The 20,770-nt window shown below is 42.9% G+C and overlaps 1 protein-coding gene across 3 annotated transcripts in view; it reads left to right on the top strand.

Annotated features, from left to right (window-relative positions):
* LOC119648401 (probable serine/threonine-protein kinase MARK-A) overlaps positions 1-20,770 on the top strand; it is an 89,535-nt gene that overhangs the window by 21,104 nt on the left and 47,661 nt on the right. The gene's annotated exons all lie outside the window — the stretch shown is intronic.

Here is a 20,770-nt window from a genome sequence, read left to right as displayed (position 1 = left end):
AATTTTCGCCATGTATTGGCTCGAAAAAATTACTACGCAGCCTGATGGGCGGAATTTCTGAAGGGTCTATCTCTTAGAATTTTACTCGGATCGATTTGAATTTTAGGAGATTATTTTAAACATATTTTACTATTCAATGATACAAAAAAATCTATTTTTTGAAATTTTCAAACCCAACTAACCTCTTAACGTTTACAAGTTTTTAACTGTTCCGAATTTTAATTGCTAAAGTTAATGAATCGTTGCCGTATCGTAAAAGTCCTGTTCTTACGTATTTTAGCCAGTTTATCAACGAACGTCCCAAATCTAAAATTTACCGCAATGTCGTCCGTCCTGTCGCCCTCTATGGTTCTGAGTGTTGGCCGACTATAAAAGACCATCAACGGCGACTTCCGGTAATGGAGACGAAGATGTTGGGTTGAACTAGTGGCGTGACACGTTCTGATCACATCCGAAATGAGGATATCCGCGATCATTATGGGGTTGCACCGATTGTGGAAAAATTACGAGAGAGGCGTCTTCGATGGTATGGTCACGCAGTTCGTGCTAACGAGAATTCACTTGCCAAGATTGGTCTGAACATCGAAGTCGATGGTAAACGACCAAAAGGTAGGCCGAAAGGACGGTGGCTTGATACGCTGGATGGGGATTTAAAAGCCTCAAGATTGCATCCAGATCAGCCATTCGATAGAGCCAAATGGCGAAACCGATCACGACGAGCCGACCACGCTTGTGAGCGGGAAAAAGGCTGAAGAAAAAGAAGAAGTATCGTCGGAGACCCGATTTCCTCATATTTCATTTCTGAGAGAATTGCCGCATTTGGAGCTGCAGCAGTACCAGTATCCTCATTCATAAATGGTCTCATCTCATCATGCAAAGCATTCTTCTGTTTTCCACTTGTCACTGGTTTGCACTGTCCGATTTGTGTAGATCCGGTCAAACAAATTGACATCACTCCAGTTTCGTTCACGTCTCTAGCTTCCCTTCCTTCAGCCTGTTCCGTAAAGTTGGATTGGATGGGACGGGATGTCTGGTTATACATAACTTGCGTTTGGGAGAGTCTATTTTGCCTCTGATTTCCAAGCACCAAACTAAGAATATTTCCTCAAAGTTGCGTGTCTATTTTTGCATGGATATTAATCTGCAATTGCCAAGGCTAAATTTATGGCCCTATTCCGCCCTTTATTGTCATCCCACTACCTGCAAATCATTTGCAAATGACCTTTTAATAGTTTTGTTTACCCCATGAGGAGTTTTCCTTAATATATTTATATATGGCGCAACAGCGAAGAAAGAATACGCTTTCGTGCCTCTAGAAATTAGGAGGAGGCATCTGATAAATTTCCCTCGTGAAAACTTTATTCTGATGGCATGCACTCCAAGCAGAGCCATCAAATGTGTCTGGATCTGCAAGAAAATGGTACAATCATTGCTCTATCGTTTTGCTAGACCCAATGACGCATTTCATTCATAGCTCATTTGCCCGCTAACAAATGATAATTTACACAGTTTGCTGCTGCTGCAAGTCAAGTGTTGATGTAATAATCACTTTAATGTCCGTGAAATTGTGTGGGAGGAGACGCAGAGGAAAAAGCTCCAGAGTGGATACTAATTCTGACACGATCATGGTCAAATCAATCCGGTTATGATTATTTATTAGATAGTTGAATGAATTTTTTTATGTACATAATTAGGCGGATTTCAAGTGTTTCGAATTAATATGCGTGGATTGCATGTTTGCGCGTAATACATTGTAATTTCTATTTGCTGGAAGCTGACATGTTAAGCAACAATTCTAATAAACTACACTGAGTACGATATATTTCCAATGTATAAATCACAAGAAAAATTGAAATAAATCTAAAGTTATGTTTGTTGATGGTGACTGGCTTAATACCAATTCTAACGAATTTGAGAACGATTTTTGCAGTTTCTGGCAACTGTGCTTTAGTTTTCCCCGGCCTTCCAGAAAACCTACACCCACTACTTAATCTGCGCTATGTAGTGTCAATTGGTACTCACAATGGCCTCGCTAGGAAAATAGATTACATTGCATACCATTCTGGTAATGTCCTCGGAGATCCTCAGTTTTGATAGGTGGTAGTTTAGGCTACAGTACACTGTGAATGCACCCACAATGATCCTGAGACATTCATTGGATAGGCGCGTCTTAGACTACTCCATTTCTAGTAAGCTCCCTCCGAATATTTCTGTCGACGACTCTTTCTCGTCCTGGGATCTTACGGGTAGGTATCAGTGACCACTTGGAGGAGACCATCTAGCATTGCGCTGCGCCTTAAGGCCGCAAATTCCTAAGATCGTTACTGCTAGGAGAAGGACAAAGAAAAATCTAGTCGGCTCGGATCTTCAGAGCTAGCCCCTTTTAGGTACCCAAAGCTTTGCTTATCTAGTGCCGCAATCTTACTCTAGTTAAGAGCTAGGAAATCGAGAAGAATTGTCCGAACATCTTTCCTTTCTCTTTGCAACTTTGACAATGTGAATTGTAGGGTAAGCCAAGTCTGACGGCACGGTCCCTTGTAGACCCAGAAGTCCTTGTGATCAGATTTTATTGCAAGAGGGACAGATCCTACTTGACTAAGCGCAGTTGGTGAGCTTTGGCCATTTGGAGGCAGTGGAATGCAAGCAGATTCAACCTTTTACAGTCGCCAGATAGTCGGGTCTTAAATTTACGAGTGTCGTTTGAAAAATCCATGCAAAAATAAAAAGTACTTAATTGTTGGGGATAATCCTTTTTAAGGTTTTGCGTAAACCAAAACCTTATTAAAATCTATTCACAGTCTGTCTGTCTGTCTGTCACACGCACTTTTCTCCAAAACGGCAAAAGCGATCCGGACAAAATTTGGTGGACAGATGGGAACTTTGAAACCCCACGCATAGAGCGAGTGGCATAAATTTAGATGGAGTACAAAGGGGGGCATCCCATACATGTAAAGGAGGGATTTAAACATTTTTTTCATCGAATATAGTCAAGTTGAGTATCGAATGAAAGGTCTCAATTAGTACTTTTCGAATCTGAATCTGAATATTAGTTTTGACGTGAATTGCAAAGTGCACGAGTGAGGAGTCAAAATGTACGCAATTAAAGTAAGACAGGACTCAGTTTTGGGAACTACCAAACCTAAAAATCCGAAAAAATCAGGGTGGTGCGCTTAGATGAAATCGAGTCCTCCAAATATGTCCCATTCCGATATCTGTTCATACAAACTTACTAATAGTATATTACCAACTTTTAGAAATTGACTGAAAAACTCCCCTTACCTTTCCAACCGATCCTGCCACGTCTCTTTTGACGGCTGTTCTTCCCGGTCCTTCTCCCCCTCCTCTGGCCTCTCTCAAGGATCTATTCTGGGTCCTCTGTTATTTTTTTATTAACGACCTTCCTCCCCTCCTTACTTGTCCCTGTTTGCTCTATGTAGACGACCTTAAGCTGTTTCCCTTCAATCTAACCTGGACACTCTGGTTCGTTGGTGCTCGACTAATGGTTTAGCGCTAAACGTCAGAAAGTGTCACTCTATTTGCTACTCCCTAAAATCCTCACCCACTTCTTTCTCCTACTCTCTTAACAGGCATTCCTTATCCTACTTAAATTCCACTCAAGACCTCGGTGTCACTTTCGACAATAAGCTCCGCTTTGACACCCATTACCTCTATGTCATCAATCGAGCAGCAAAATTTTCAGGCTTTATATGTCACTCCTCCTCTGATTTTGAATCCATCCAACCCTCCTTAGCTCTCTTCAATTCCCTCGTGAGGAATACCCTCGAGTATTGCTCTGTGATCTGGTTACACTCCCGTAACTGTGATTGTCTTGCCCTTGAAAATGTGCAACCTAAATTCACCCTTTCCCTCTTCTTTAAGAAAAGCTTCCCTCGTGTGGACTACACCTCCCGCCTCCGCTTTCTGAACCTTCCCTTCCTACAACAGTGTGTGCACATTTTTTAAACTTTCCTCGGGTCTGATGGATTGCTCCTCCGCTGACGACATCACCTGCAGTCCTGCGTCTTATAACACACGTAGCGCAGACATTTTCAAGGTGCCCTTCGCAGAGCTCGAAGTCTACTTTCATTCCCTGATTCCTAGGCTGCCGATATTAACTACAACGCAGAACAGCTTCATCCTTTTAACTTCTCTACTTTAAGTAGTTTTAAACGTAGGATAAGATTTTTGGTTTCTCCTCCTCCTGAGGACAATAATTAATTGCAGTTTACTCTGTTGTCCGTTAAATTAAATAATGTACCAACTTTTAGAATTTGACTGAAAAACTCCCCTTAAGTTTTGCACCGACATAGAAAACAGTCTTTTGCATACACATGTCAAGTTTCACGAAAATTTGACTATAGTAGGCTTTAGTAACTTTGACACTAAAGTTATAGCAGTTCAAACTTATCAATTTCCAGCGAATTTACCGCATTCTTAGCCATACAAATAAGATACTGACGTCATAATTGACATTCAAATGAAATATTAAAATTACATTCATAAAGAACCTACTTCTCCCTAGCCGTTTTTAAGGTTTTGTGTAACACATAAAGGGAAAGGTGGGAACCGTCAACGCTCACGCATATAGTGAGTTACAGACGTTTATGTCGAATTTAAGGGGGGGGGGGGAGGCCCCATACATGCAAAAGGGGGGTGTACATTTTTTTCCATCAAATATAGTCATGTGGGTTTTCAAATTAAAGGTTTCGGTTAGTACTATTCGAAGCCGGTTTTAGTTTTAACATTTGTTGGAAAGCTGGGGAGTGCAGGAGGTTAAAAGTGATCATTTCTCTAACGGACCCATCCTCAGAAACTACCCAACCGAAAAATCTGAAAAAAATCAAGAGGCTGCCACTATGCCTAGGTTCCGAAATACCTTCCATACCGATACCTATTCAAATAATAGTACATTACTATAATTTTTAGTATTTGGCAGGATAACCCCCTTAACCCATTCAACACGGCAGCCATTTTGGTGGCTTCATTCTGGAACTGCATTTTTGTTCGGACTTTCTTATCCGACGGTAAATTTTTTACTACGGGATCGGCATTGTTAGGCCAAGTTAGTAGCAGTAAAAATAGTTAAAAAATCATTGATAATTAATTTAACATCAGAAAACGTCCGTCTGGTCCGAGCCATGGCCTAAAAAATTCACGGCAAAGATTTTACATTAATATAAATTACGAATTAATATTATAGAAAAAAGTAAAATAATAAACAGCCTATTAAAAGTTACCACAAACGGAAATTTCTCTAAAAAATATTATGCTGCACGGATTTCGAAACGGCCAACGGCACAAGGTCACCCAAGAACTTCTCTAACCACTGGGATGAAACTGAAAGCTTTCGTCAAACCCTGTTCACTCTACAAACGTTTAAACGAAACTAAAGGAGGACGCGTTTATGAGCGCTCCGTGGCTGAGTAAGGGAGGGGATCCGCACGAGCGCGCTCTCAGTGTCTCGAAATGCACTCCATGACGCGTCAGTGCGCTCGCCGTATGGAATGGGTTAAGTTCATCCTAGAATCACGAAATTTTACATCATTGAGCATGATCCTACCAAATTTGGTGAAAATCGCACTATTACTAACAAAGTTATAATGGATCAAACCTGTCGTTTCAGTGCAAATTGAAGACTTTGAATGTCAGTATCACTTGAAAGTGAATATTTTCACATAATATATGCATATATTACGTGCTACATACTAATGGGATAAATGAACACTCAAATCTCTTTATAAAAGAAATACACAAAACCTTTCATACCTGAACCGTCTAGTTTCCGGTTTCCCGACTTGTTTGTATCTGTTGTAGGTTAAATTCTTTGCATTTGCTAATAATATTTAACTCAGAGTCTGAAACGTATGAGGTTGACTATTATCAATACAGGGCTTTCAATCAAATGATTTATTTAAATCGCTTTTTAAAAACTAGAGAGCAATGGAATTTTTAACTATGCGACACGGAGCTGTCATGCACTCATCGCTTCTCACATCTTCTTCTATTTCTTCAGCCTTTGTCCCGTTCACAAGCGGGGTCGGTTTGTCGTGATCGGTTTTGCGGCTTTATTTTATCAAATGCCTGATCTGGATGTAATCGCGAGGCTTTTAAATCCCCATCGAGCGTATCAAGCCACCGTTGTTCCGCCAGCCTTTTGGTCGCTTACCATTGAATTCGATGTTCAGAACAATCTTAGTAAGTGAATTCTCGTTAACGCGAGTTATGTGACCATACCATCGAAGACGCCTTCCTCGGAGTTTCTCTACAATCGATGCAACCCCATATCGAGCGCGGATATCCTCATTTCGGATGTAACCAAAACGTGTCACGCCACCAGTCCAATGCAACATCTTCGTCTCCATTACCGCAAGACGCCGTTCATTGTCTTTTATAGTCGGCCAACAGTCAGAACTATAGAGAGCGGCAGATGGACGACATTGCGGTAAATTTTAGATTTGAGACGTTCACTGATACGTCGATCACAAAGAACACCAGTTGTGGAATGCCACTTCATCCAGGTCGCATTAATGTGTGAAATAATTTCATAACGCAGTGCTCCATTGGCTGATAGCATTGACCCGAGATATTTAATTCGCTCAGTTCTGGGTAGGTTACTGCAGCTGACAGCAGTGAGCAATTTAAATATCTCGAATCATTGCTATCAGTCAATGGAGAACTGCGGTATGCTCCTCACAAAGGAAAACACAAAACCTTTTATACCTCAAGCGTCAAGCTTCCGCTTTCTCGATTTGTTTAGTCACATAATCAAAACATTGTTTGGAAGCAGAGTGTAGTCTCGATATTACATTATAATAAAGATTTATTCTAAATTTTGATAAATCCATCAACACGAAAGTTTTTAAATCAATATACCCCAAGCCAAGAATTCTAAAGACAAACACTAATCACTGATTTATTTCGTGTATATTTAGTTTTCTTAAAGAGTTGGGGAATAGCAATTACCCAGATCTGAATTCAACCTAGTGTCAACCGGTTGTTTGCTAATGAACCAGCTTTCATAGGCATCCAGCTGGTTAATTTTCCTTACCTGCTTTAGAACCTTCAAATCCTCGGCGCTTATTTTATGGCCGCATTCCACCATAGATTTAGTAGGTTTTCGGGAGTACTTGACAGCCAGCTCTGCCTCCTTCATGTGCTCCCTAAATCTGGTAGTTACCAATCTTTTTGTTTGCCCGATATACACCTTCAGACAATCTGAACAGGCGATTTTATAAATGCCGCTCATCGCCTCTACCGTTTTTCGGTCTTTTTCCCCAGCCAGCTGGGATTTTAGCTGGTAGATACGGCTTGATCCTACCAGCTGTATCTCAAACCTTTTCAATGTCCTTTGCATGTGTTTGGACAGATTTGAGAAGATGACACTTGATCGTTTTTGAGCGGTAGAGGGCAATTGTTGGCTATATAGTGTAGTGGGATTACTACGTTCTAACCTTCGTGTGTGTCTCCTAATCATTGTGTCTATGGTGGCGCTGGTGTACCCGTTCTTCTTTGCTGTGTCCATGATGTAGAATTTTTCGCTCCGGTATCTTCCTCTGTGAGAGAAATTGTTAGGAGGCGGTGGATCATAGTGCTATAAGCAGCCACTTTGTGCTGGTAGCTGTGGAACGAAGTGGCCGGGATTAGATAGAAAAAGAAAATTGTCCGTTTTGACGTTTGATTAGTAAATCTAGGAAAGCCAATTGGTTGTTAGCTTTAATCTCATATTTATTCTATTTATTATTTATTGCAAATGAAGACTTATAACTATAGAACTTGTACCTAGAAATTGGTTGCTACTCATTACAAGAGGAGCTCGTGTTCATAATAATGCATCACTATGAAAAATGAAGCTCAGATAATTTTGCTATGGAGAATTTAATTTAGAAGCAAATTCCAAGATATATTTCTATATCCTAATACCGTCATATTCATTATCATTTAGTAGCAAATACACTTTACATATATCGACTGTTCTCCTAGTTTCTATTGAAAACTAACAAGTTTAAGTAGTTGCCGATTAGCATCTACAAAATTGCAAACGATATATTCACTAGTTCCCACGCGCATATTGTTCATTCGTGACATGAAGCCATTTCTTCAATTCAGACTTGCTATTTCTGGGTCGGGACTAGATGCTGTAATAAATAAACTTAACTTGCATTTCATTCAATTTGAAATTGTTGCTTCCAAACAACCATAGAATAATAATATTGACAAAGGAGGATTTCTTTTTCCCATTCAATTTCCTCTCAGCGCTTGTCATTTAATCCTCCCCAACAGGATGGGTACATCTTGATAATAAAAGGATATTATGTTCGCCCAGAGTTGAGAAGTGATACAACTACGCCTTGTAGAGAAATCAATCGTATTATATCTAATATTTACCAGCCAAACATGTTTACCACCTTCAGGTCTTTACAAGTGATACAGCCACACTCGAGACAGTATACGTCGACTAATGAACCTATAATTCGAAAAACAATGAATAGTTAAGGGGACATGAATCAATTGGTATCGATACTATTATTGACGTCGTTAGGTTTTAGGCCATACAGTTTGTATTTTGTATGCAGCCTCATTTCAAGTTTATGGATTTTCTCTAGCTGGGCTTTCCATAAGAACCCTTTGGTAGGAACTCTTCCAATCTTATCATGGAACCTATTCAGTACGGTAAGCGCTTCCGATAAAACTTTTCAGTATAAGGGAAAATGTCTCGTACATTATTTATTAGGTAACCTTAAGCGTCTATTGTTAAAAACCAATAAAAATCATGTTATCATGCTGACATTCAAGTATGAGTATGTACGGGAACTTCCATGTAGGGCGAGGAAAAGTAGACACAATGTCTGGCGTAGGTGTTTTCAATAAATCAATTATTCTAAGTGTAGAATATCCTCGTGTGTGTTTTATTTAATAGGCCTAAAGTGTTGCTATATTTGGCATGTAATAATGATCAGAGTGTATGTCGGGTGTTAACTCACTTTTTGTTGCTAATAACGTGTATGGTTTATGTAATAACGTTTGTAATGGGTTGAAAAATGAAAGTGAAAAACATTGGAATATTCGCGATTTCCGATAATTTCTTAACAAATAAATATAAGTGGATTTCAGCAATGTTTATCCAAGGAATAAGGATTTGTTTCTAAATTGATCCGATTTTTTAATTTGGCTCTATCGAATGCCTGATCTGGGTGCAATCTCGAGGCTTCCAAATCCCCATCTAGCGTATCAAGCCACCGTTGTTTAGGTCTGCCTTTTGGTCGTTTACCATTGACTTCCAATCTTCGCAAGTGAATGCTCGTTTGCACGAATTGCGTGACCATACCATCGAAGACGCCTATCTCGCAACTTCCACGATCGGTGCAACCCCATAACGATCGCGGATATCCTCATTTCGGATGTGATCTAAACGTGTGACGCCACTAGTCCAACGTAGCATCTTCGTCTCCATTACCGCAAGACGCCATTCATTGTCTTTCATAGTCGGCCAACACTCAGAACCATAGAGAGCGACTGAACAGACGACATTGCGTAAAATACCGCATCAGATGCAGTCTTCATACCATTATGATACATGCTTCAATACTGCAAGTTGTTGATTTTTCTTCTGCAGTTTTGAAGAGACTATTCTCCAGACTGCGCATGCATAGGGACTGAGTCGTCTTGGAAAATGATATTCTACACCTTGCCACTCAACACTTGAAAGGTGGGATCCAAACCATTTCACAGAATTTCCTTTTATTTGGATGCATTTACATTGCCATCCAGTATCAGGCCATGACATAGGAAGAATATTTTTTTCGGTTGATCTCGCGAGCGGTCGACCAGTTCGCCATTTGTTGATACTGTCTGTGATGTTGTTGAATATTTAGGCAGAATTACAACTTTCCTCACATCCAATCAGTTTTAATGCTTGTTTTTCACTTTTTCTCTTGACCTACTATACAACAGTTTTTCTAAAATTTAGCAACCCTTTTGCATATGCTTTTGACGCGAGAATCAATACCACTAATGTTCGCAGTCTCTTCTCTGGAGGGTACTTCGAAGCCTAGGCACCACAAAGTGGAAGTCTCCTGATTTTTTTTTCAAATTTTTCGGTTGAGTAGTTCCTGAGAATGGGTCCGTTAAAGAAATGATCACTTTCGACCCTCCGCACTCTCCACCTTTCTAATAAATGTCAAAACTAAGAATGGCATTGAAAAGTACTAATCGAGGCCTTTCATTCCACATGACTATAATTGGTGTAAAAAAAATTTACACATCCCCTTTGCATTTATGTTTTTGAAGGCAGCCTTAACCATTGCTACTGACATTACAATTGTTGGTTCCGGTTCTGGTAGGTCTATATTTTGCTAGGTCGGATAGCTCCATAGACCCAGAACATCATTGACCCTTGCCAAAAAGGCTTCACTCCACGCAAATGAGCAACAGATCATATTTTCTCTGCGGCAAGCGATGGAAAAACTGCTGAAATATGGCCATCAGTTGGACCATCTTTTCATCGACTGTAAGACCGCCTATGACAGGGTAAAATTGTACACAGCCATGGGAGAATTCTACATCCCGACGAAATTGATAAGACTGACTAGGTTTACCCTGACCAATGTTCGAGGTCCCATAAAAGCAGCCGGATCACTCTTCTATCTAAGGTTGAAAATCACAACCGATAACAGCTATGACAATGAAATCCGCACACGATTGTTGGCTGTCAACAGAGCCTATTTCAGCTCTCGAAAGGTCTCATCAAAGGGTGAAAGCTCTTACTGTGTCAAACTATGATCTTGCCAGTCCTTATGAATTCCTCGGAGACATAGATTCTAAGCAAGAAACATTGCGAACTCTTGGCCGCATTCGAGAGAAGAATCAGGCTGTGGATAAAATTCGGCTCAATAAGTTGCGGTGGGCGGGTCACCTAATCCGTATGGATGAGGATAATCCAGCTCGGAAGGCTTTTAAGGGCAATATCTATGGTAGAAAAAGAAAACGTGGCAGACCCTGCCTGAAATGAAACGATGACGTAAGTCAGGACACCAGACCGCTTTTAGGGATGTCGAATTGGTGAATCTCAGCGCAAAACCGGGGTGTCTGGAGTTCATTGCTAAGGCAGACTTAGGCCGGATACCGGTTGTTGCGCCATTGATGATGATAACGATCGAATCCTATTCTGATTTTATTTTCCTCTGTGTCACAGTGATGTTGGGATGTCGGAAAAAATGCGAAAAATAAATATATTTCTAATCTTTTTATGATGATGATTTTATAGCATTTTTTTACACAGGGCAGAATAGGGCAAATGAAAGTTTTATAACATATATTGTGAACTTTGTTTTCCTGGGTACATTTTTATTTTTCAGAACTATCAGTACAAGTTTCAGCGGTTTTTTGGCAAACATGATCCGCCTGTTGATTTAGTCTATTTTGTTCTTTTGTGAAAATTGTGCCTCCATCATCATCAACGGCGCAACAACCGTTATCCGGTCCAGGCCTGCCTTAATAAGGAACTCCAGACATCCCGGTTTTGCGCCGAGGTTCACCAATTCGATATCCCTAAAAGCTGTCTGGCGTCTGCCTTAGTGCACATATATAACTGTTGACCTGTTTGAAGTTGTAAATATCTGGTGTTGCGTTTTGTCTGATTGGCGCCTTTCTTCTGGTTTGTGTCATGATTTTGGTCTTCTTTTTGTTTCCTTTGCTATTTGTCAAGCGTAATCAGAGTCTTCTTCAAGCTCAGAATTATACCAGGATATTTATATCATCCGCATAGACCACTATCTGGGATGATTCGTAAAGCAGCGTACCATTTAAATCCGCTGGCATTTTTTCGATTTATCTACTCCAGAGCGATGTTGAATAATGTTGCGACCAGCTCATCGCTTGCTTTAATACGGAGTCTGTGCCGAAAGAGCTTGTTAGTTGGTTTCGTAACTTTAGTTTCGCAGGAAAATAACATTCAGACAATATTTCGTACAACACCGATCGTTCGATACTGTCGTATGCCCGTTTGATATCAACGAAAATTTTGTGAAGATCAACGTTATATTCCTAGCACTTCAGCAGTATCTGCTTTACTGAAAATATTTGATCAACTGTTGATTTTTCGGGCACGTTGACATCCTTGACATCCTCCTTGGTATTCGCCAATAATATTTTTTGAGAAGGGTTTCAGGCTTTTTTAGACCGAATAGTATTTATGCGCTCATGAAGCTCCTACTCCTTGCTTATAGTAGCTCTGTAGGTATTCCATCCACATCTGGCGCTTTGTTCCTTCTCAGCGTTCTTAGTGCATCCTTGACTTTTTCGTGTAATAGGTGCTTGTACGTCCTTTACTTCTTCGATGTGCGGATTGGGTTGTAGTACTGAGTAGTTTCTCGAAATGTTGTGCTCATTGACTTTTACCTACTACATGACTCCATGCCCTGGATAAGATTCCCTGCTACGTTTTTGCAAAATATCGTTCTAGGCCAGAATCCTGCAGTTATTCATTTTGTCACTTTGTCGGAGCGCGTGTCTATCTGTCAGTTCTACGTATTTGTCTGGTTTGCCTATTGTTGGTCGCTCCTCATATTATTTATATGCAAGATTTTTCTGATTGATTGCCTGCTGGTACTCTTGTCCGCCTCGATTAAGTCTTCTAGCCGATTCCAGTTCCCTTCAATTCTATTGCAATCTTGTTACCGGTTCAGCCTTTGCATGATTTGTTTTTCTAATGCTGTAACATATTTCGATTCCATTTCTTCATTCTGGAGCTTTTTGATATCTGCTTCCATTATTTGCTATCCGGCATTGATATCTTGCTCTAACGAGAATTATCTCCACCGACCATTAGGTCGCTGCCGCAATTTGCACCGTGGTATGAGTGTACGTCAAAGACGCTAGATGCAGCTCAATTCTCAATGAGGACGTGATTAATATGGTTGGTACTCCTCCATGAACCAAACACAGAACCAAGGCAATGGGTAACAATAACCTATTCGGGTCTGACGCAGAACATCAAAAGGCAACTACATAAACGTGGATTCCGGGTCACCTCGATCAGTAGACGATACATACTAAGAACTCGCATACAATCAGTCAAGCATGAAAAAAGGAAAGGAGGAGGAAAGGAGTTCGAATCCCAAAAAATAGGGATAACCCACTCATAAAATCCGCGGTACAGCAAGAATACCATTTGTCGTTGGAGAACACCAATAGTTTGAAGCAAGTCAACGACGCTAGGAAACTAGACTCCTCCACATTTCGAAAATTTTCCTCCAATAAAAAAACTAAACAGGGACATGGGAAACAGCTTTTCTACCCTGGTGAAACTTTTAGGAAAAACTAGAAATATGCATAATTACAGGAATAGCTTTAAAAAGATGAAACACTGATGAAATGGATAATTGGTCCGCGAAATCCTATTAGTCAATAAAGGAAAACATCTTCAAAGTCAAATATTTCACCTAATGTATTTATTTCCATGTATCAGTAACATCGGGCCTGCTTTTCATGATATGTGATGTTCACAATATGAGAGTTGTGGGTGAACTCTGCCTACCGAGTGACAGCTCCTGCGATTAAGCAACTTTTAAGGACAAGATCCAATCAGCAGAAACGGAATTACTTTCAGGGAAATTCCAACTTCCTAAACTAAGTAAATGGCTGAAGATTATAAGCACAACCACATCACTCCCCTGGCCCCTGCCAATGATTGAGTACAAGGAAACCAGGATGATTCAGATGACCTCATCGTGATGTCAGCTGTGAATCTATGGTGTTGTTGACCTGCCTAGGAGCGATCAGGAAATTTGACCAGTCTGCCAGACTTCTCTTGGATTTGCCCCACCAGGTTGATGAATTATTTGATGTTTTAAATGTCTTGAGTACTTGATTTATTTCTGACAAATACTCGCTACTGATGTACGAAATTAGTTTGGATTTAAGGAGTTTCAGATCTGCACGAATTTGCTTCTAAAGAATGACAAATGAAATTTCTTTCTTGTATTTCGAATTATATTTCTGTTTTCTCAAATTGATAAGGTTTGTTACAATTCAACTGTAAAATTACGCATAAATGGATGCGGCAAGTTATGGTGAAAAACGCTAGAAACTCGTGAACGGTTGTGAACCATTTTTTTTTTCTAATCAGATATCAAGGCCTACTCCAAAATGGAGAACACTAGTGGTGGCATCTGTCAGTCGAATTAACAACATTCGAAATAAATTTCGAATGTTGTTAACCCTGCTGCGCCACAATGTCACCAGATCCTTGAATATACAATCTTTTATTATCGTGTCGACTTGCAATGCCTATAGATAATGTTTAGAAGTACAGTCTTAACTCGTTGGCGAAGTTAGACTTGTATACTTGTTGGATTGTGAGTCGAAGAACTTACCTGGGAAGCATAGTGGTTGGCTATACACTATACATCTCTGCCTAAAACTGTTTATTATAAATTCAAACTGTCTGAACGACAGGTAGTGCTTCTCTCCAGCCGCTATTGTGACATCGTGTTGCACTTTTAACTGACGACAAAAACCGTCGACTATACCATGAACTGCAGGATGCGCCAGTTATGTTGTTAATATCTTAAAATAACCTCGATTCAAACCCTCTTTCTTGATCTGAGGTGACCCGTTGTGGTGCGAATCTGGAGCTCTATACGTCAAGCAAGGCTCTGACCACCATTGTGGCTTCTTAATCAGTGATTGGTGGTACCTCCTAGAAACATGAGAAACGATCTACAATGGGCAGGTTGTAGCATTTTTTTTTTTTTTTGGGTAGGGTAGGTTTACGCACACAGTGTTGGTCTCCCGATTCGGTACGTCCAACTAAACACCTCCCCATCGTCAGAGAGCTAGCCTGGAACCGTTTGTCACATTACTTCGGGCCAGCCCCCGAACTCTCCCGCCTTGCGGAGCCTTCAAATCAGGGAATTCCTTTCACCAACGGGAGGGGAGAGGAGGAAGGGAAATGTCAGTTCAAGGAGCCCCCTGCCATCCGGCTCCTCCACCGGCAATAATAGGCAACACGGTTCCAGCTGTCAGCAGTCCTCAGCATCTCTTCCACAATGTTGTCTGGAGAGAGATCCCCTGTGTTTAAATAGAGCTGCTGACGAACCCCATCCCACCTTCCACAAGAAAAAAAAGTGTGGTGGACATCGTCCACAACTCCATTGCAAAACACACAATCCGGAGAACGCGCCTTTCCAATCTTGTGCAGGTAAGACTGAAAACTTCCATGCCCACTTAAAAATTGGGTAAGGAAATAGTCAGTCTCACCATGCTTCCGATTCAGCCACGCACCTAAGTTGCCGATGACCCGCGCAGTCCATCTGCCTCTAGTTTCATTTTGCCAAGAGAGCTGCCACTCGTCTAGAGTGTGTTGCCGTTCTTCGCGAGCAACCACCTCCCTTGCGCTTGTATATGGCCTGACGCTCCCTAGCAAGAAGGGCAACGGGGATAACTCCCGCGATCACCATCACGGCCGGTTCAGAGACTGTGCGGTACGCAGACGCCACCCGTAAAGCTCCCCGTCTCTGTACTTACGCGAAGCGTCTACGATATACCTCCTTGTTAAGAGCGCCAGCCCATACCTCTGCGCCGTAGAGCAGGGCAGACTGCGTTGAGCTCATCAGGAGATGTCGCCTACTAGACGTAGGACCCCCAATGTTTGCCATTAGCCTACTTAACGCCGAAACTCCAGCCGCAGCCTTGTTCGCAGCTGCTTGGATTTGCTCAGAAAAACTCATCTTTGAGTCAAGAGTCAACCCGCTGATTTTGACTCGATTATCGACTCGCCGAACGATATGGGACGCAGGGTCGGAATTCTCTTTTTAGTCAGGATGACTACTTCAGTTTTTTCCAGTGCAAGGTTGAAACCATGAGTAGTCATCCATCCGCTTACCTGTCGCATCAATATGCCGAGTCTGCTTTGCGCCTGTTCGACAGTGCGTCCAGCAACAAACGCTGCGACATCATCTGCGTAGCCAACCAGGCGCGACTCTTCTGGCATGTCGAGTTTAAGCAGACTGTCATAGGTAGCGTTCCAGAGGTCCGGCCCTAGGATGGATCCCTGTGCTACCCCCGACGTGACTTCTATCCACCTTTGACCCTCTAGTGTTTCATAGAGCAGGGAGCGGTTCCTCAGATAGTCCCTCAAAATCCGTAAGAGATAGTTCGGCACGTTGAAAGTATTGTGTAATGCCTAGAATGTCTTTCCATCTTACGGAATTGAAGGCATTTCTGACGTCAAGCGTTACGAGGAGCACCACCCGTCGAGTTCGGCGGCTATGTGCCTCTGCTCGTCGAATGGCGTCCACGACCTGCATGACAGCATCAATTGTCGATCTCCCTGCCCTAAAACCAAACTGCCGGGGAGATAAATCTCCGGCAGCGCGTATCGCTTCAGCGAGTCTACTTCTGATGAGCTTTTCGAGCACTTTCCCAGCAGTATCAAGCATACATAGTGGGCGGTATGAAGACGGCAGTTCGGGATCGCCTTTCCCTTTAGGGATCAGCGCAAGCCTCGCAACTTTCCAACAAGCAGGGAAAATGCCCTCTTTCAGGCAAGCGTTGAATGCGCCGAGCAGTAGGTCTGGCCGGTGTTGGAATACCAGTTTGTACACCTCTGCTGGAATACCATCGTGTCCTGGCGCCTTCTTGTTTTTCATAGAGAGGACTGCCTGTTCCAACTCTTTTACAGAGAAAAGTGGACAGTCCTCTGCGCTCTCCGCCGACGTCACCATCCCATACGGGGTGTGCAGGGAAGAGTGCCCTCACAATGCAGTCCATCTGCTCGGCCCTAAGTGAACAGGGTTTCCGCTGAGCCCCGATTTTTCGGGTTACAAATTTGTAACCGAGTCCCCACGGATCCCCATTCACCTCGTCGATCAGATCTTGCCAGCAGCGAGCTTTGCTCTTGTTTATTGCGCTGCGGAGTCTCCTTTTGACTGATTTGTACTCCATCATTATGGTACATGCCTCCTCCCGGTCGTCTAGACGTTGTGTTAAGCGGAGGAGCCTGTGACACTCCTTCCGGAGCTCTGCGATTTCCACTGTCCACCAATACATGGAAGGTTTGCCGCGCCTCGATGTCTTCCTGGGAATGGAGGCTCCACAGACCGTCGATATCAGGTTCATAACTGAATTTACGACAGTGTCAGCCGCGGCGCCACCGCCCCCAGGAGTACCCTTCAGCATGGCCCCACCTGTTCCCAGAGTTTCAACAAACTTCCCGGTGTTCACTTTCGCGACGTTCCATACACAGAAAGATCGCTGGGGTGACGCACACCGAGAGTTTGAGTCCACCACTTCGAAAGCAATGTATTGGTGGTGACTTGCCGAAATGTTTTCCAGAACTCGCTACCCGTCCACCAGCGACACCAGTGTTTCCGATGCGGAGGTTACGTCTGGAATGCTTCCTTCGCAGTCCGGGCGCCGGAACATTGGGGTGGATCCGGTGTTAAGAACTACCAGTCCTGTTCTCGCCGCCATTTCCAGAATTCGTTTCCCTCTGGAATCTGTGTGAGGCATGCCCCATTCAAGTGCCCTAGCATTGAAGTCACCCCCGACCAGGATCCGCCCATCCGTGCTTAAGATAGCGTCCTCCAAAGCCTCAAGCCTCCGACGAAAGTCCGGCATCGTCTCATTCGGCGTAAGATAGACACTAAAAAACGTTATCCCTGAACACCGAATCCAGACAAAGCCGTCCCCTCGGCCTTGGGCAAGAACCCCCAGGAGGGTGCCGTCCCGAACCCAGATGGCAGCGGTGCCATGAAACTGGGCCCTTGTTTCGGTACTGCTCACTGATGAGTACTAAATCAGCTTTGGTCTCCGCAGCGAACTGCGCTAGCAACTCGTGAGCGGTTGCACTCCGGTGCATATTGATTTGTAGGATGCGAATCATGTTGACCGTATCCTAGCTCTTTCCAGTTCTGCTCTGAAAACTGGACACCGCCCCGATCCCGCAGTGTGCGCAATGCTCTCATCAGTCGCGCCACGGTCCCTGCATAGGACGCAGCTTTCCTTTTCATTGCAGTTGTTCGCTTTATGGCCTGGGGTCAGGTCCCCGAGAGTTTGCAGATGTGTGCCCATAATCCAAACATCTGTAACATTTGGTTGGGGCGGCCCGCATTCGTATCCTACCCACTACCCAACCAATTCTTATTTTCCCGCTGTTTAGAAGCTTCCTCGCGTATTACTCGGCAACTTTCACCACAGCGAGTTTTTGGCCTCGGGAGTTTGCGGAGGTGATACCAATCCGGACATTGGTTACCTCCGGGCATTCGCGTTTGATGGCCTCTTCTGCCTCGTTCTTTTCCGTGAGACAGTCAAGGTCTCGGATTTTTAAAGCACACGTGGGTTCCAGGCAAGAAACCAAAGCTTTTTCTCCTAGAAGCCCCTTGACTGCTTCACAAAACGTGACTTTATTTATAGTCTTCGGGCCTAGTTCGACTAAGACTCCACCACCCTTCGTTTTACGTATGGAAGACATCTCCGCTCCGTTGTCTTCGGGTTTGATTTTGTAACGGATTTCGCTGAGGACTTCCGCAAAAGTCTTGTCTTCCGTCGGCTTAATAAGCAAAGCTGGCGGTCTAGTCCTCCTTCGTCTCTCCACCTTTTCTTTTGGCACTCCGTCCTTCGTGTCCGCCTTAGTTTTAGGCAGAGGTTTTTCTGATGGCGCGACGTGTTGTTGTCTTTTGATCCTCTTCGCCTTCTTCTTTTCAGCCCTGGAGAGTACCTGAGTGAAGTCTCCTTCAGATGTCCCTTCCTCCTTTCGTTTTTTACCAAGTTCGCTCTGCAATAGGCTGTCAGCGATCCGTTTGGTACTCGTGGTGTTCTCCTCGGGAAGCGCGGTTGTTTCTGCTTCCTGCGGATTTTCTCTTACTTTCCATGTTCGCCTATAGTATGAAATCCTGTCCAGGAGCTCTTCCAGTTCCATTAGCCCGTTTTTCACGCCTTTACCGACGTTTTTCTGAAGGAACGTCGAAGATCGCATGTGCTTCACAACTGCCGTGCATTTTTTAATAAGTCTTTCCTCTTCCGCTTGCGCCAGAGTAATCGACAGTCCTCCCACTCGGCTTATATTCGAAACTATTTTATTAGTTTCGGCAGTTTCCACTGTGCCTCTTTCCCCAATTACAGCACTGTGCGGTATGGTCTGGGTTCCTATCTGTGTTGCAGGTGCCGCATCACTTTCCGAGTCTTTCTCTCCGTCTGCGCGTCCCGATGTCTCGTCGGGTATTTCAGCCCTTGTTGCGTCCTTCGCTGGCCGCTGGGGCGAACGGCGCATTTTCGTGCTGCGAATAAACGTAGCCAGCTCAATCTCCATTTCCACTATCTCCTCGTTTCGTTCGTTTTTATTCTCCATTTGAGTTGTTTACCAGCGCATCGTGGGCAAGGGAGCACAGGATAGTCAGGAACGGGTATACCCTCGGGGATACAGCCCTTACCCCAGTTCCCTGAGGCTTGACCTACGCTTAGCTGATCCCGGAATTCACGGACGGATCAGCGCTCGCTCGGGGCAACGCGGTCTACACACTACCCGACCAGGGTCCCGAAGGGGATGGCTCCTGATACACGCCACAACTACCACCTTGGCAGAGCTAGGCTCACATCACCCCATCGACGTCAACAGGGAGTTGTCGACGGCTCCGGGGAGCTAGGGGGTCAGAACTACTTGCTCGGGCACCTCGGGGACGCCACTCCCCGTATCGTAAACGACCCATGAAGGATCGTTGACGATCTCTGAGGGAAGGTTGTAGCATTACCCTTTGGTATAGTTACATGACGAGTTACTTTTGATCGCTAACAATTATTACAACCACGCGTCCAATTCCTGTAACCGGTGTTCACGGATTTCTAAACATATCTCTGTGTTACCAATTTAACACTGGGGCTTATTCTGAGGTGGGATAGATGGTGAAAGCTGCTGAAAACAGTTTTTCGTAATGGATGAGTTGCCTGTTCCAGTGGGTTTCAAAAGATACTTAAAGCCAGCTGCCCGATCTGGAGAGCAAATCGAGAATAATGTAACACTACTTAGCACTGCGGTGAAATTTTAATATAAAAGTCAGCTCTCATATACTTAAAGTAATTATCAGAAATTTATATAAAAATACTTTCTGATTGTCCAAAACAGTATTACACATTAGTCGGAGTACGTTCAGTTATTCATTCTCGTTTCTGTGAATCTTATTACTTGAAGCCTCCCACGGTATCCATTAAGATTTCCTCTATAAGAAAAGATTAAAAATTGCAAAGTTAAACACTCAACAAAATTTAAAAGCCACTATCTGAATATTTTATCTATTTCTAATTTTATTTGGCGCTAAGGTAGGCAAGTAGGTTGAGTGTTTAATACTACGGGGACATCTCTAATTTTCGCTTATCCGAAGATACCAATATGCAAGCTATTTATCGTATATACAAAAGCATCTAAAGAACTAATTCAGTAAAAAGTTGCATACCTTTTAGTCATCCTACATACAAAGATATCTGATCCGAATAAGGACTAAACATAAGCCAAGTGGGTTGAGTGAACTCATTTCAAAAACCGTTTTAAGAAACGCAAAATGACTATAAATGATCACGTTTCAATTCTACATTCTTTACATTTATAATGGAAGCTCAAATGCACATAATTTGCTACACTTAATTCTTTCAAACACTAGATACAAGCCTACTTAGACTTAGTCATATCTATCTTTTGCCTGTTTGATGCCGCATACAAAACATAAACATACATTGTATAATACCTAAACGGTGAGGCTCGTGTTAATCTCGTTTCTGT

The sequence above is a fragment of the Hermetia illucens genome, chromosome 1 (assembly GCF_905115235.1).
Source record: "Hermetia illucens chromosome 1, iHerIll2.2.curated.20191125, whole genome shotgun sequence".
NCBI lineage: Eukaryota > Metazoa > Arthropoda > Insecta > Diptera > Stratiomyidae > Hermetia > Hermetia illucens.
This window is presented reverse-complemented; position numbering and strand designations above follow the sequence as displayed.